The sequence below is a fragment of the Haliotis cracherodii genome, unplaced genomic scaffold (genome assembly GCF_022045235.1).
Source record: "Haliotis cracherodii isolate W230 unplaced genomic scaffold, xgHalCrac1.p SCAF_9, whole genome shotgun sequence".
In the NCBI taxonomy this organism is placed as follows: Eukaryota; Metazoa; Mollusca; class Gastropoda; order Lepetellida; family Haliotidae; genus Haliotis; species Haliotis cracherodii.
In genome coordinates this window covers 55,976,790-55,995,448 of record NW_027266343.1, presented here as the reverse complement: position 1 = coordinate 55,995,448, position 18,659 = coordinate 55,976,790, and the positions used below count along the sequence as shown (strand labels likewise).

Genomic DNA, 18,659 nt, shown 5'->3' with positions numbered 1-18,659 from the left:
GAAGTACAGAAAATGATGTAGAGCCATAGCTAAAATAACGGTAGCATCGTGTCATCCCTTGACGCATCCCTTGACCATTCTGCAACACAAGACTCAAATACAGTGATGCAGCATGTACATACACAGACCAAATGTAACACAGACCACGTGCACGCAACAGCACCATATATACATTGACCAATATCCAACACAAGACGCACGTATGTACAGTGATGCAATAGTATATGCATAGACCAATACGTAAACTACATCACCATGGATACATTGACCAATATTCTCGACACGTACATTGCTGCATCATGTTTATACAATGACTAATATGTACACTACAGCCCAAAATATACAACGCTCCATTGCGCTCCTGCATTCAATCTGGCAATCTGCAGCAATATGACACACGTACAGTACTGATTTATGCATACATTGATCGATCTGCAACAGAGCAAGAGTGAGTGAGTGAGTAAGTTGAGTTTAACGCCGCTTTTAACATTATTCCAGTTATATCACGGCGTGTCAGCTTAATGTGGGAGGAAAGCCCGAAGTGATGCAGGTCTCAGACGTTTACCACTTCGATGAAACCCACGAGCATGGGTATGGTGCAGACAAACCAAGAAACATAACCGGGATTCGAACCCACCATCATAGGTTTCTGGTTTGCACAAGGGACGCAACTCTGCACAGCGAATCGCGGCGCATCAGACGACTGGGCCACCCGTGCCCCCAACAGAGCAAGACACACGTTCTTGTATGTTATATGTACATGTATACTAGACATATCTTTGACGGTACATACATGGTATATACATTTAAGTGTTTTACATATCCTGTTTAGCGATGTGTCATCAACATTATGACGGGGGATGGTTTTACGCATTATGGCCATGTAAGGAAGCAAACCCGGATCTTCATCGTTCATGGCTAACGACGTAACCATTAGGCTACTAAACTACACATATGTATGTAATTCATCAGGCGTGAGCAGGACACGTAACCAATATAGCTCACCTGGTCCTAAGCCGTGTGGTGTGTGGGTGGTGGTGGGAAGTCGCGTCACCTTCTGCCGAAGTAGATGTGGACAAGGTCGTCGACACACTTGAATTCATTCGCCGTGAAGTGGCCATTTCGGTCCGAATCACAGAGATCATATATCTGGTAGAACGCTAGGTTCAGGAAAGACGACCTCTTTTGTTGCGGATGCATCCTGTGACAGAGGTAGAGAACGTTAGATCCCCCAAATAACAATGTAGGAAATATACAGCTAGTCAACCTCAATAATCCAGACAGATGGCTATTAAATGTTCATCTATAGGAAAAAATCCACGCCGTCGGGGTGAGTGAGTGAGTGAGTGAGTTTGGTTTAACGCTGCTCTTAATAGTAGTTCCGTTATATCAGGGCTTGTCAGCCTAATGTGGGAGAAAGTCTCGAAGTGATGCAGGTAAGTGAGATGTTCCAAGATAGCCATTCATTTCAATAAGTATTCCGCAGAATCTGTACCCCTTTAAACCCTTTCTGGCGTTGACGTTCTAGAATTAGATGTTTCTCCTGGTGGACTGAAGTCTCCGAGTTTTACCACAAGCTCAGTAGCTTTATCAATCAAGCTACAACAGTTTCTTTTGGCCAAGACATTAAAACTATCCCCTACTGTGTTGCAAAATGAACATATTACTAAAAGGTGAGTGAGTGAGTTGGGTTTAACGCCGCTTTTAACATTATTCCAGTTATATTACGGCGTGTCAGCTAAATGTGGGAGGAAAGCCCGAAGTGATGCAGGTCTCAGACGTTTACCACTATTGAAAGGGTTTTCGTTACTCATAAATAACAAAATCTCTGCACTTTAATTCAATTCAAAACTAACATATTGTTTTTAGTTTCAACAAAATCAGTAAATAGGCTATAGTGTCACTTAATTTTCCGATCCATCACTTTATGGTTTGTTTACAGGCTTGACATAATTACTACTGTGCGAGGTCAGGCAAAAAACACTTGCTTTTTTATGCAAATTGTGAGAGTGGCAGGTGCTACCGGAAGGACAAAAAATGCTTACCCTTTTCGCGAAAACCTGATGCCATCACTGATTTTCAGTGATCCATTCATATCATTTTCACCGCCATTTTTCCTGTAATACTTAAACTTTATTTTTTGTTATTAAGCTACAGAAATCCTCCATCTCAAACCTCAACAGATAGCCCGTCTGCCAATGAAGATTTACTGAAGCATAAGGCTCTTTGTAATAAGTATCTAATCAGTTTGTTCAACTGTTTAATCCTTACTGTGTATCTGGCTTTTTTTGTCTGTAGGGGCGGTCGGGTAGCCTGGTGGTTAAAGCGCTCGCTTGTCACGCCGAAGACCCCGGGTCCGATTCCCGATATGGGTACAATGTGTGAAGCTATTGCTGGAATATTGCTAAAAACGGCGTAAAACCATACTCACTCACACTCACTCTTTTTCTGTATACCATTTGTTATTCCTACTGTACATCTGGCTTCAACCAAGTTTATGTGTGTAACTTGTTACCCTGCTGTTGCTGATGTTAATTGCCTGCATACCACTACAAAACATGACCATGTACCCCTCGTTACATGGTTGTGGTCACTCCAGCTTGATAACATGTATAAATCTACATCCAAACGTCGCTGCATACAATATACCAGTAATGGTTATTCATGAAGCTGTATGTTTTAATAATTTACTAACCAACTTCTAGAATGCCAAACAGTTGATTTTTCCGAAACACTGATCAACTAACTGTATATATTACAGTAAACTACTTCTATAACGAACACGCTTATAACGAACTGACCGATATAACGAACATATTTTTTATTCCCGGCCATTTGTTGCGTATATGTTGTATATCTGCTTTTAACGAACTGCGGTTATTACGAACTAAAATTAGTGGTCCTTTTGAGTTCGTTATAACCGTAGTTTACTGTATGCCACAATCAGATGCGAAGATTCAACCCAATCAGGATCTGGGGCTGTTTGGTGTATTTATGTTATAATGAGTGAAGCTAGAACGGCTTGATACAGCTTTTAATTAAATTCTACTCTATTTATTGTTGAATGTTATATTTCAGTCGCTGTGATAACCTATTTATTTAACACAGCTGAGAACGTCTCTAAAACATCTGGTAAAGTAAATATAAATGCTATTGTTTTGTATGTGTTCTTCAAACTAGACAAGTAAATGTTCAGACGATAAGGATATGACATTTCTCTACTCCCCAGTCGTAAAGAGATGCTCTCGAACCTTCCGGAAATGTCAGCCATGACAGGAAGTGGGCATCGAAAGGACCTCATCTAGTTTTATATAGAAACAGGAGACGGCAGTTCTCCTTCACATACTAAATCAGTTCACACGACATTATTTGCTGAAGTGAATGAGATTGCCAAACATTTTACTGCCAAACGAGAAAGTAACTTTCATTCCAGAAATAACATAATGGACACTTGTGTGTAAAGTTAGACCTCCTGGATCTAATACAATAGATGTACATATAAGACTCTAAACTCTAAGATATTTTAGATTTTCAATCTCACAATGGCATGTCAAAGAACGCACTGGATAACGCCGGTGTGAGAGTTTGTATAAGTATAACCATCCTAAAGCTAGAACTTACCATAAGGATATGCCAAACGAATAAGATGATAAACTCTGGAAACAGGAAGGTATAACGTTGATAAGACTGGAGTAAGAATGGCGTAAAATATGTTGCCGTATTCTCGTGCATGGCGTCATCACGATTACACAATCGAATTAAACAATGTCATTCGTGAACAACTCATTCGTGAACAACTTGTTATTCCGGGACAAGCCGAATAGCGACTCGTGCCCCTCTCGTGGCCATTTTTGCGACCGGGTTCCGTCTTAGCGCAAACGGGCATACCTAAAATAATTGTCAACTCGTTGCGTAATGGTTCACACATTTTCCCCAAATATTATATATATTTCAGATGCAATTCAAAGCACTTCGTGACGTGCGGAATTATACGGTATGATTAAACACATTTGACTGTGTCTTTGGTATATTTTTAGATGCAATACATATGTAAAATCAAAAATTATTTCTGAGGGATTATTTGACGAAGAACTTGAAATCATACGCGCATTCTGATTGGTTTGTCGTATTTTCGCACATAACATTCATCGATAGGGTGACGCGTCTTCTTGCAGGTGACGGAAAGGGGCGAGTGGTGACGAATGAAACAATGTATCACAAACAGAACTGAAGTCTATCGCACAGTCCCTCAACGATATTACTTACTACCATATACAATCCGGTTTACTACAATATACAAACCGGTTTACTACCACATATAATCTGCTTTACCACCAAATACAAACCGGTCTACTACCACCATGTAATCTGCACTACCAATTTTAATACCACATAGAAGCAGTTTACTGCCATATATCATCCGGTTAACCACCATTTTGTACCAAATACAAACCAGTTTACTACCATAACCGGTTTGCAATCCGGTTTACTACCCTATACAAGCAGTTAACTACCACATATAATCCGGTTTACTACCATATGCAACTCGGTTTACTGCCATATACAAAACGGTTTACTACCATAACCGGTTTGCTATCCGGGTTTCTTTACCCTGTACAAGCCTGTTAACTAACATATATAATCCGATTTACGTGTGTATTAATCTTTATATTCATCAAATTACATATTGGTATATTCATTTACAAATCCACTAAAGTGGTCATACTGAGTTTCATTTCCACGTGCTTGTGGTGAGAGGTGAGGTTGGATGTTCATAATGTGTTACCTGGTAGATTGTATGTCAATGAGCCCCGTCAGCGTGGATAGTTCGGCCACCGTGATATACATGTAGATCATATATTGCTGATTGCGGTGTAATACAACATTAACACACTGAAAAATCACCCTTGTTGTCAGAGTTATTGAGTGAGTATGATTTTCCATCCTTTTTGAATTATTAGAAATATCATGGTTGGGGACACCAGAAATGGGTTTCACACATCGGACCTGTTTGAGGAATCGAACCAAGGCCTCCGGCCTAACGCGCGAACATTTTAACCGCTAGGCTTCCGTCCGATCCAGACCAACCATTCCCCCACACAGACACCCCATCCACCCTGTTGTCGGTTCCTATGGCGAGGTTTTCAGTATATCTATAAGTGTTATCATTTGTAAAGTAATAATGTACATGTCAACGTCACTCCGAACATTTCTTCAAATGGAACTATACACACAAAATAAGAGATACAAAACCTGGTGTATTTCGAAATTTAGCCTACTCGCTGTCATTATAAAATTCAATACTAGTCGTTTTATGTCCAAACGGCATTGAATATTCTAAAAAGTTGACAAAAAGATAACATGTTCTGTTTCAATGATTTAGTTGCTTGAAGCATGAAATTGGTATTTGTACCACGATTCTATCCTCACTCGATTTGATGTTTCTGTAACGTACAAGATGACTGTGGGTAACAGTCAATTTGGAACATATTAAAATATAATAAAACAAAATGTCTCCCACACAAATTTCTCGTTTTGAAGAATAATGTCTTGTTGTTTGTTTGCTTTTTTGTTTTCATAACAAGACATCTAATCACTTTAGCATCTTCTCCTGACTGAGAGGCGGTCGGGTAGTCTAGTGGTTAAAGCGTTCGCTCTTCAAGCCGATGACCCGACACGGGTACAATGTGTGAAGCCCATTTCTGGTGTCCCCCGCCGTGATATTGCTGGAATATTGCTACAAGCGGCGTGAAACAATACTCACTCACTCACTCACTCACTCACTCACTCACTCACTCACTCACTCACGCACTCACTCTCCTGACTGAACACCTGGTGTCATCCCTGATGTTCAGTGATAGGAGGGTCTATTTAGGCAGATAATCGAGCCTGGTTATTTTCTGGCGTTGAGTTTTTTTATTTATCTTTTACCAGGGAGTCCTTTAATGTTCTTATGATTACAAAGAAAAGAGAAAAAAAACTTTCATATTCATATGAAATCTCTGTCAAACGCAGAATCGATTGTACGATGCCGACAATATCATGGGCATGGGTTTATGAATCACTATCAATTAGTGATGATACCAGGTATTCTCGAAAAGGAGAGCGTATCCTATCCCACCGGTGGCACTGCCATAAACACACGCAAAGGCAAGTAAATTATTCACATGAAAAAAATGAGAGCATATGGAACTAGATAAAATAGGGAATGGCATCTGATATCCTGTCACTGATGCGTCAAATCTGGAAGGGTCCGCCACATGTCTACCATAAATCGTTTTGAAAGCTTCACTGAGACCTTGAATGTTGTAACCTTGATCAACAACTTCTGAACAAGAGTCATATGACGCACTTTGAAATGATGGTAGAAAGAGTGTATGTCAGAAGTTTGAAATGTACACATTGAGGGCTGGTGCTGCTTGAATATTGCTCAACTTAAAGGGAAAGTTGACTGTTGGAAAGTTGAAGTAATCCCTCTTGTCATAGAACCTTGTGGAGAGTGTTATGTTAATCTGATTCTTTCTGCAAATATCTAAATATGAAAAAGATGAGGCGGTGTCAGTGGTCTCCTTTATCGGACCAGAAAATGCAGTGACAGGCTGGCGCATTTACAGATTTTGTTGAAGCTAAATCAAGCGACACATGATGATAGACATGTCGTCAATATTTTTCTTAATTGCCGTTTTTTACAACTAATCAAATGTTCAGGAAAATAAAGCGACCAAAAAAAATCGACATCCAGTAGAAATATCTGCATAAAGATGAGTCAATTGTACGATTCTGACTATATCACGCGCATGTGTTTATGAACCACTATGAAATATAAATAATACCACGTGTTCGCGAAAAGGTCAAAATAGAGCATTACATCGGACATCATTTTTGTCACTGATGCGTCAAATGTGGACATTCCTCCACATGTCTACCAAAAAACGGTTCATTTAACATGTCTGTTGTGTAAAACATCATCTTTTTCCTGATGTATTTTTCCATAATTAAGCTGATTATTAAGCACCTATATGTTTATGCCAAAGGTCAGCTATGTCCTCAACATGTTCAAGTTGCGACAAGTTATCTTTACGCCTCCACTCACTGATGAAACACACCATACACCCTCCACGCAAACACACAAATCTGTTTCGACAACCGACTATTTCCACCAAGTTTCTAAAATTTGAAATATTAAGTACCTCTATTTTCGAATTAGGTGTAAATTATCAATTAATCACATCAAAATGCAAAAATGCATTAATTTGGGGGCGTTGGGAAACTATCAGGTCTGAGATAATTTGATGAGTAATATATGAGATATAAACGTGCACCCGAACGTGGGATTGCAAGACATATAGTGAAACGTCAGGGCTTCCAGTGACGTCGTTCCCTCAATCATGATCTATGGGAACACTATCCGGAATTATCTACGAATAACGATAATATATTGGAGAGTCAACTTACTGAAATGTCGTCCTTTCATACTGCCAAAAATATTAAATAATGGCTTCCTCCCACGCTGAGCAGCCTGCTTATTGATTCCAGCTTGTTCTCAAGATGAAAGCAATATCGTAACTCATTAGGTTATAGGCCTTCAACACCAAGACATGATGCCGTCCACAACCTGTCATTGTTACATCAACGTTTGAGGTACTTTATAAAGGCTATAGGCGATGAAGCGAATTGTGCAATATTTGAGCTCGGATGAGCAGCGTGATGAGTTTCGACTTTAGTCTAAACAGAAATTCCTCATTAAAATATCAATCACTCAGAAACTCAAAATTGCTAAGTAAAGGTCTCCTATACAGTTCGCTGGTTTTGTTCGCTGATCCTGGTCGAATTTGTCCGACTAGGATAAGTGAGTAAAGTTTCACGGCGCTTTTTGCAATAGGTCGTAGAACTCTCTTTGAAATCTTGGTAAAAAGAGCGTGCTCGATTCTACCTCAAACGTTGTGAAATGTAGACACCAAAGGGTAGAGCTGCTGGAATATTGCTCGACATGAAGGGAAAGGCGACTTTTAGAAAGTTGAAGTCATCTTTCCACTTGTCATACAATCTTGTGAAGAGTTTTTCTCCCTCTGAATCTTTATGCAAAGACCTGAACATAAAATAATGAGGTGGTTTGACTGTTCTCTGTTATATCTCTTTCTCAGGCGGTTAAATCGGTGGAAGGGAATTGGCTATTTGACCGTTATTTAACATTCTCAGGTCATTGATATACCTAAAATATTTTAGCCCAAATCCCTTGTTTTGACCTTGCGAACCCGAGTAGAAATTCCGATTCATATGCATAAACAACAGATCCGCAAGACGCGGAGCACAATTGGTGCCCATGGGATGCCAACTTCATATGCCTAAACGACACATAGATGTTATCAGCGGAGAAGTCCAGCATTTCACAAATGGTTTTCTCAGTATACTTCAGATGACACATGCTTCCAATTTTGAAATTCATCCTGCACCCTTGAAGACTGAGATATAACTATATCCATGGTCATCACGTCGCGTGGGATAGTGGTGTACAAAGTTGAAAAATCATGTTTTGACAGATTCGAACCTGGTTCTTTTCTGAGTTTTTGCTAATCAACATGGTATTAACTCCATTTTTCTCAAGAACGTTCAGAGTATCTAAAGAAAGTCCTTAATGTGGTTAATCTTTAAGACAGAGATTTTGTGGTAAAGGTGGCTGACCCAGCAATAAACCTCTCTTTGCACGTATCTGTTTTAGCTCTGGAATCCTGATCAAAGGAAGAATGAACATGTCTTCAGGTTTTAGAGTTCAGTCAAACGTTGATAGTACTGATGCATGGTTACGGCGGATTTCTTCTTCTGGTAAATTACTGTTATATACACATAATGGTCATATTCACTGTCAAATATTGTACGTGAATGAAAATTGTTTTCTCCATCACAGTATCCTAATTCAGGCAACTAACACTCAGCTGTTCATCAGGGTCCGCATGTAGAAAAGAGTTATTTCATATCATCTATTTACTTGTCAATACTATAGTTTAATGTATATAATTTACCGACCAAGAACATTGTTGACGATTACATGTACCAACTGCACATGGTGTGCCCAGACCTAATCATAGTTGGAACCCGCACTAGATCATCAACTACACAATGGGCGCTGGAAACTTTTGATGTTTTTCCTTTCTTCGTTATAGAAACATTCCATCAACCCCAATATAAAGTATAACCGGTTAATACAGCAAAGATAATCAACGACCAGCTTCTCATCCTTCAGAGCTAGGTGATTGCCGGCAAAAGCCTGCTTGTGAATATCTTAAGTGAGACGCTATATAGATTTAGCACACGGCGAGAGACCAACATAGACATATAGACCTCTGTAGTGCAGTCTGAGGAAAAACTTTGTTACATCCTATCTACTCATCATTTATTCTAAAACCACCTCATACATTTGACTGTTAGGGAGTGAAATCTTTGTAATCTTGCATATATGATTCTGTAAAAACCCATATCTTGGGGAAATAATTACATATTATCTTAGTTTATGATGATAAATGATGAGCAATCAAGTGTGAAAATGGTGAATATAAACTCAGTTATTATTATCTAAGTTTGGGTGACAACCCCCATGATGCTAGAGTGCATGCTTAACATAGCATCGCATTTTGCGTCTTCGAGTTCGATGACAATCCGTTAACCATGCCAATGTTCCATGCTTTCGTGCCCAATTCATTTCCACTTCCAAGATTATGGACAGAATATGCCCCATGCTCTAGTATCATATCATATGTCTCCTCAGGAGAATGTATCATCCTATTGTGTCTCAGAAGAAGAATGTATCATACCAGTGTCTCCTCACAAGGAGAATGAATCATACCAGTGTTTCTCCTCACAAGGAGAATGAATCATACCAGTGTTTCTCCTCAGGAGAATTTATCATATCAGTGTTTCTCCTCAGAAGGAAAATGAATCATACCAGTGTTTCTCCTCACAAGAAGAATGTATCATACCAGTGTCTCCTCACAAGGAGAATGAATCATACCAGTGTGTCTCCTCACAAGGAGAATGAATCATACCAGTGTTTCTCATCACAAGGAGAATTTATCAGCCTATTGTATCTCCTCAGAGGGAAAATGCATTATATCATTGTGTCTCCTCGGAGGGAGAATGCGTCATACCATTGTCTCCTCAGAGGGAAAATGCATTATATCATTGTGTCTCCTCAGAGGGAGAATGCGTTATACCATTGTCTCCTCAGAAGAAGAATGTATCATACCAGTGTGTCTCCTCAGAAGAAGAATGTATCATACCATTGTGTCTCCTCAGAGGGAGAATGCGTCATACCATTGTCTCCTCAGAAGAAGAATTATCATACCAGTGTGTCTCCTCAGAAGGAGAATGCATCATACCATTGTCTCCTCAGAAGAAGAATGTATCATACCAGAGTGTCTCCTCAGAAGAAGATTGCATCATACTATTAAGTCTCCTCAGGAGGAGAATGCATCATACTATTGTCTCCTCAGAAGGAGAATGCATCATACTATTATGTCTCCTCGGGGATGAATGCATCATACAATTTTGTCTCCTCGGAAGGAGAATGCATCATACTATTGTGTCTCCTCAGGGGGGAGAATGCATCATACTATTATGTCTCCTCATGGGGAGAATGCATCATACCATTGTGTCTCCTCAGAATAAGAATGCATCAAACTAGTATGTCGCCTCAGAAGAAGAATGTATCATACCAGTGTGTCTCCTCAGAAGGAGAATGCATCATACTATTATGTCTCCTCGGGAGGAGAATGCATCAAACTAGTATGTCGCCCCAGAAGAAGACTGTATCATACCAGTGTCTCCTCATAAGGAAAATGAATCATACCAGTGTGTCTTCTCAGAAGGAGAATGCATCATACTATTATGTCTCCTCGGGAGGAGAATGCATTATACTTTTGTGTCTCAAAATAACAATGCAGCATACCATTGTGTCTCCTCCGAAGGAGACTGCATCATACTAGTATGTCTCCTCAGAAAAAAGAATGCATCATTCTATTGTGTCTCCTCAGAATAAGAATGCATCATACCATTGTGTTTCCTCCGAAGGAAAATGCATCATACTATTGTGTCTTCTCGGAATAAGAATGCCGCATACCATTGTGTCTCCTCCGAAGGAGACTGCATTATACTATTATGTCTCCTCAGAAAAAAGAATACATCATACTTTTGTGTCTTCTCGGAATAAGAATGCATCATACTAGTATGTCGCATCAGAGTTTATCATACCATTGTCTCCCCAGAAAGAAAATGCGTCATATCATTATGTTGCCTTTGGCTCCGGAACGTCATTTCTTCTGCAAGTGCAGTACAAGCTTGCCTCGGTGTTGAGAATGACCTGGGTTTAATGTATTGGGTTAATGTCGATACTTAACGCAGTATCCCCTCCTCCCACGCATGTATATATCTATCTCACGCCTGTCTGGCTCCACACATCATTTATCTTATAGCTCTTCACTGCAGACACAAGACACCAAACCTGCTTACTTTTCCACTATATCACATGCCCATGATCCGTTTCATCAAATAAAATGATCATCCCAGTAGCCTCACAGGTCCACACAAGGCTCAGGAAGAGTATGGACAACATCTGCCTTTTCGCCTGTATAGGCAGCAACCTATACGAAGAATGTGATTTATCACGTCCAACAGAAGGCCAGAGGGACGTTTCGCGCACCAATTTGACGTGTTAAGTTGTAGTCATTTAAGCCAGGCACGGCCGTCTTGAATGAATCAGTAGTTAAGACTCGTTGTGGGTTCTTGTCAATGCGTTCTTGTCTGTTGCCGCGAACTAATTCAGTTTGTTCCTATGCCAGATGGAAGGCCTTCTGTCATTATCACTTGACAGTGGGACCACCTTACCCTCACAGCCTCAGTTCAAAACTTCACTCTTATTTGTTTCAGTTGGTTAAATTGACATTGTATTAGATAGGATGTCTGCAAAATATATTCGGCTTAATAGGATAGCAATCCTGTTGAACCCCACTGATATTGTTCTTTAAATTGTATAAGATAAGAATAATATGTGAATAAACATGTGAATTCACTATTCAATACCCCACTGATATTGTTCTTTAAATTGTATAAGATAAGAATAATATGTTAATTAACATGTGTAATTCACTATTCAATAGTGTCCGTCTGTGTAGACTGGCATGGTAAATACATATAGACAACTGCAGGAGATCAGTTGTAATTACTGACTGCAATTCATCATGGACTATTCACCATGCTCTACAAGCTTACTGTCGTTTATTCATAGTTAATGAGTTTTCATTTTCTTCCGAACACATTGGGGCACGGGTCGTCTAAGGCACCGCGATTAGCTATGCAGAGTTGCGTCCCTTGGCCACGCCAGAAACCTATGATTGTGGGTTCGAATCACTAAAAATCAGTGATGATACCAGGTGTTCGCGAAAAGGGTAAGCATGTCCTGCTTCATCGATTTCCCCCGCCACACTCACAATCAACATGAAAATAAAAGGTTTGTTTCTCAAAGATAAACCCAGAAATACCCCTGCCATTCGAAGGCGGCCTCACAAACAGCCGAGTTAGGAACCTCACTGAGTTAGGACCAGATAAGGACACGTTACAAACTGGCTCATAATGTACACACTAAACCAAAGACAAAATGTATTTTGTGAGGAGACAAAATACAGTAAAACCTCATTAAAAACATGAAGAACATTTCCTTTAAAAATCTGGATTGACGAAGGTTTGATACGAAGTAATATTCCTTTGTGCGAATATAAAAAACACGTCAATGCCAGAGAATAATTAGAAATGTAAAAGAAATGAAGTTATTTTCATGATAATCAGGGATGACACCAGTTGGCGAAAAGAGTAAAAACGTCGGAAAGATTTAATTCGAACCAAAGACAAGCACTATAGTTATGCGTCCCACAAGTTTCTTGGCACCTTCTCAAAAAGAAAAAAAAAGTTTAAAAAATGAGTCAAGTTTGATAGGTAATCACTTCAAAATTCGTTCACAGGAAGAGAATTAAAAGTACATGTCTAAAAACTACTCAAATTGTTAAGTGTCCCATGAAACGTGAAAATTGAAAACCAGTGGGGGCGTGATGCACCTGTGGATGGAGATATGTGACGCAGTAGAAAGCCTAACATGTAATGGACGTCTCGGGTTGTTTAATACTTCAGGAAATGGCAAGTCCTATAAGATGAATCGCCTTGGACTTTAAAGTATCATTAGACTTTGAAGACAAATTGTATTTTGCTTCAATAATTTTGTTAATACTTTCTTAAAGACGACATATCATTTCCTTTCTTTTTATCTTATTTTCTACGGCCCAAATGACATTTAAAGTTTCATATTTTGGGGAGCAGACGGTTGTAATCCCATCCCACTCTATATATGTTTCTGCGATTCTTTGGCATCGTGCTGTATAGTATTAATTTCAAAGGGGAAAGAATATCTCAGAAGAGTATGTATTTGATAATGTTAGGTTTGTATTAGCAAAACAAACTGTTGTGTTCAGTCTTCACATTTCCAAGAGGTTAGAGCAAAGACACAGTTCAAACAACATGGAATTACTGTAGTGAGTTTATCCTCGTATCGAAAACTGAACGGACCGAGTGCTGCAGTGCAAATTTACAAACCTGTATTAATGGCTTCATATTTCAAGTGATGATTTCTCTCATCATATGTCTAAGATGTTGAGAATCGAAATAAGTCATTATTTAAAAAGTGTACTTTAATGCTGTCTTAGCACGAAAGTGACATTTTTGTGTTAGGTTTTCACAGCCAGGAAACTGAAGGTGCACTTTGAAGTTTCTTGTTGTTTTAATTTAAGGGTAATGATTGAGTGCCGTATCAAAAGCTGACCGGAGTTAAAAAATTAAAATGTGTAAATTATACTGCGATAGCGAAGTTCTGGTATAGTTCTTTATACAACGGCCAAAAAAGTCTTGCTAGACAACAGCTTCAGGATCTGTGCTGACACCACGCTATTACTGTCTACTTTGACATCCGTCAACTTCTTAGAAATGCCTAAGAAAACAAGTATACATGTATATCATTAAAAAATCCTTCAAAAGAATCTGACCTCAGCAATGTCGGACAAGCCCATTTTATGCACAGGTGGATATTTCCCGCATATTCTCACAATCCTCACGTCAATTACCTGTACCTTTTCTCCCAATACCGATTGTCATATATCTCCCGCTTTTGGATGCGATCGTTCGGCCATCGCGTTTATCTGCCCAGCTACATACATGGAGAACAACTCGCTAGCGCATCCCTCTAAAAAATAACGTGGTCCGATTGATGACGTCATCAAGTTGCGACCGCATGTTCGAATCTCCAGAAATGACGTCATGATAAAACAATGTTTTATTGTGAAATAAACCACGCTTTGTTCTTCATTGTTCTTTGCGATTCATCGCTTGGCTATCTCATATCATGTCATATATGCAGTGAACAAAACAACAGGAATAAAAGGATCGCCACTGTGGTCTAATGGTAGAGCGGAAGGCCCGGGGTTCGATCCCCAGCCGCGCCATAAGACGTTAAAAGATGGTACTTGTTGTTACCCTGTCTGGCGCTCGGCATAAGGTGCTAAAACAAGGAATGGTCGGTCGGCTCGGAGTCAGTATACTGTGTCTGAGTGGGGTAATCATGTTAAACTGCGGCATGGTATCTCAGTGTGCTAGCACTATAAATCGGCATCAGTCCGGACTAGTACAAGCAGCCACACACACACACATACACGTGCATGCACGTCGCTATATAAGTGCAATAATCTTGGACGCGACGTTAAACCCCATTTCACCTCACCTCACCTCACCTCACCTCACCTCACCTCACCTCACCTCACCTCAAAGGAATATAAGATACCCTGGCAAATATATTTTCTGCTGCCGTCTACTTTTGATACGACCCTGCGACCACATGCGTCTCTCATTGTTTAAAGTCAACTGGACAGGGGAGAAATTCACCGGAAGACGACTGACATCAGTGTACTATGTTGACACCCGATAAAAAGAGGTGGTTACAAACCAGATCAACTTGAATCTAAAAAACGATAATACGTAGAAATCCGTCACCTAATAATTATTTAAAACACTTTACTATATGGATGTTATCAAGTAGATTTACGAGTGTTTAGAAATATAAGTAATGTTTCTTTCCTTTGAAATAGTCTGGTGTTTGCATGTACGTGTATTAGAACACATTTTTACACAAGCAGGTCGATCGACGTTTAGTTTCCCATAACTACAGGGTAGATGTTCTGTATTCAACTGTACACTATGGCAATATTTCCTCTTCATTGTACATATCCGAACTGCATTTTCCAATTTCCCCGTCTGTCCCTGTCTCCCCGCTTGAGCCCCTCCAATGTAGTAATTACAAGATTAGCCACCACCGCCCCCGCTGCGATGCTCTGCCAGAAGGGCACTCGGTCATGTTCCTGCTAGGTCGACACTACACCAACATCAAGCGTCTTTGATAGCTTCTTGGCGAGCTGTAGGCCTGCTGACAGGGGGGGGGTCTGTCACAAGTAGTTAATCTTGTAAACAGGATGTAGTTTCGTCAGGACGGTCCGAATTAGGATGTGTTTAGCGATATTTAGACTCATTCGATTAATGAATGTTAAATGTGCAATACAGTGTAGTTCATTCAAAGCCGTATTTCAATATTTCTGAAAATTATTCAGTATATAACGTAGCTTTGAGGATTGAAGAAATTAGGTCTTAAGTTCGGTTCGAAATAAACATTTCTATCTCACAGATAGTCAAATGATCGATTACAAATTGGCAATTTTATACCAATTTGCATATTTGCAAGACAAGGAATTATTTAGTTGAGGCTCTTCCTTGCGTTTAACAAACTCCAAAGTCCAAATTTGTTTTTGTTTTATTATAAACAAACATATCTTTTACGAAATTATATTTTTAAAAATCTCAATATATTCCTTTATACCTATTCTGTATATTACTCAGCTGCTCTTGGAAACACGGGTTGCCCAGTCGTCTTATACCGCAATTCCCTAGTCAGTGGTGTGTCCTTCACGCGTGCCATAAACCTTGGGTTCGAATGCCATATGCGCCCTCACTTCGTTTCTAAGTTAGTCAGCAAAATGGTCGTGTTCGTGGGTTTACAAGAGTCGTAAACGTCTAAGGCCTGCACAAGACCAACCCGTGTCAATCACAGGTCGGGGCGGTCGGGTAGTCTACTGGTTTAATCGTTCGCTCGTCACGCCGAAGACCCGGGTTCGATTCCCGACATGGGTACAATGTGTGAAGCCCATTTCTGGTGTCCCCCGCCGTGATATTACTGGAATATTTCTAAAAGCGGCGTAGAACCATATTCACTCACTCACTCAATCACAGGTCATTACTCCAACAAATTGGTAAGGCTAAATTTAGACGCACTGATAATATGTGGATCAACTTGTGGTACCAGTCACGAGTCTCTATACTCTGAAACTAACCATACACCCTTATCCAAAAGACTACAATCTCATAAATTAAGAACATTTTTACAAAATAGTAAAGAAGTTGGCCCCTGAATATCTATGTAATCTTGTTCCTCCTAATGTCTCAGCGGGCGCATATTGCAATTTAAGAACTTCTTCGCGGCTACAGACTGTAAATGCTAGAACTGTTAACTTCTACAAATCATTTTTACCCGACACAGTGCGAATGTGGAATGAATTACCGATTAATGGTCAGTCCAAAAATACTGTATATGATTTAACTAAAAGTATCACCGCAACAGAAGATCTTAAAATATTTGGCTTTAACTTAGACTATGGTACCCGTTTCTGCGTTCAAGCATATATGTGTGTACATATATGTGCATGGATACACTGGTTTGGCTCTGTACCGATATACTAGTATGTATCTGTGTAGCTGTGTGTAATTGTATATTCGCATCGTGATATTTGCAACAGTAGATACTCTTAATCTAAATTTATTATTTAATGTACAGTTTGTAGGGAGGAGTGTTTAAATAGGCTTGTACCATGTCTTCCCGTGTTCTTGTCGGTGAACCATTGACGTGCCTTTGTATGCGTCAGGGAAGAGATGATGTTTTACACAATAGACATGTTATGTGAAAAGATTTTGGGTAGACATGTGGAGGAATTTCCAAATTTGACGCATCAGTGACAAATATTATGTCCGATGCTATTCCCTATTTTGACTTGTACCATATGTCCCCGTGTTTATTTAAGGTGGACAATTGACTTGCCTTTGCATGTGTTTGTGTTGGGTGCCTACGATGGGACAGGATTCGCTCACTTTTTCGCGAACACCTAGTATCATCACTATTTGAGACTGGTTCATAAACACATGCCTATGATATGGTCGGAATCCTACAACGGACTTTGCTTTGAGCAGGGATTTTTACGATTATGGAAGGGTTTTGTCGCTTTTTTTACAGGAATAATGACAGGTGGAGGCAGACATTAGCATGGAAGGCGACTTCAGCCAATAGTCCGAAGTCATTTAGCTTCAATCGGCGTATAACCAGACGTCCCTTGTGGGGGAGCGAAAGTACAAAACCTATACCGTGTTTTAATTAGAGGCTGTAGTTTGTGCCCTGGCACCATAATCTGTTCACTGCCCCCCTCGTTTGGGAGTGAATGGCCAGCAGATTTTGCTAATTATACCGCGTTATCTCGCTACTTGTGGGGTCAGTTTTACCCCCGCACATCCACGTGGTGGCAGTGCTCATTATTCTCACCAGGGGGCAGTCAGGGGGAAAGGCACGCCGGGCACAGTCAATCATAGTTTTCTGAGTTGACTCGGTGTATAATTGAATTCAGGTTACACTGAGTTCGATAAGATCGGTTCGCTAGATCTATCGGTATAATTGGGACTCTGCTCCTTCCTTATACGAGATCGGTTTCTGTATTACGCCTGCAGAAGGATGTTAGTATCTACTCGTGTAGGAGCGAGCCATGCAAGAAGATGTGGAAGAATATGTATAAGCGGTGTCGGTAGACGAAAAGACATGCTCGACCGTTACACGATCATCTTGTTTCACCACTGCAACTGAAGAGATACTAGGGGGGGGGGGGGGGGGGGGGGGGGTGGCCCAGTCGTCTAAGGCGCCGCGATTCGCTGCGCAGAGTTGCGTCCTTTGGCACGCCAGAAATCTATGATTGTGGGTTCCGAATCCCGATTCGCCCCGATTATGTTTCTAGGTTTGTCAGCACCATGCCCGTGCTTGTGGGTTTCACCGAAGTGGTAAACGTCTGAGACCTGCATCACTTCGGGCTTTCCTCCCACATTAAGCTGACACGCCGCGATATAACTGTAATACTGTTAAAAGCGGCGTTAAACCAAACTCACTCACTCACTCACTCAATCACTAAGAGATATTAGCCTAAAGTTTGGAACAATAATCCTCACATTATTACAGTGAAAATATTTATATTTGGAGTCGATGCAGTCACCTTGACCTCCGCTCAACAACATGTGTTGCGAAGAACATATTCAGTCATTTCTGAACGGCCTGGGTCGCACATGACACATACATTGATTTATACGTCGATTCTTATAAGGAGTCATACATTGTACCCTACGTTAATTAATACATGGATCTGTACTTTCATTCATATGGTGATTTACACATTGATTTACACGTCGATTCTTGGATGTAGTCATACATTGATTCA

At 40.2% G+C, this 18,659-nt stretch overlaps 1 long non-coding RNA gene across 1 annotated transcript in view; it reads right to left on the bottom strand.

Annotated features, from left to right (window-relative positions):
• The window catches only part of LOC139453255 (uncharacterized), a 31,674-nt gene continuing 13,015 nt past the window's right edge, over positions 1 to 18,659 (bottom strand). The window contains exons 3-4 of the long non-coding RNA XR_011652413.1: positions 1,006 to 1,201; positions 1 to 79 (exon numbers count right to left, since the gene is read on the bottom strand). This is a non-coding gene — a long non-coding RNA (uncharacterized lncRNA). The remainder of the gene's footprint in view (positions 80 to 1,005; positions 1,202 to 18,659) is intronic.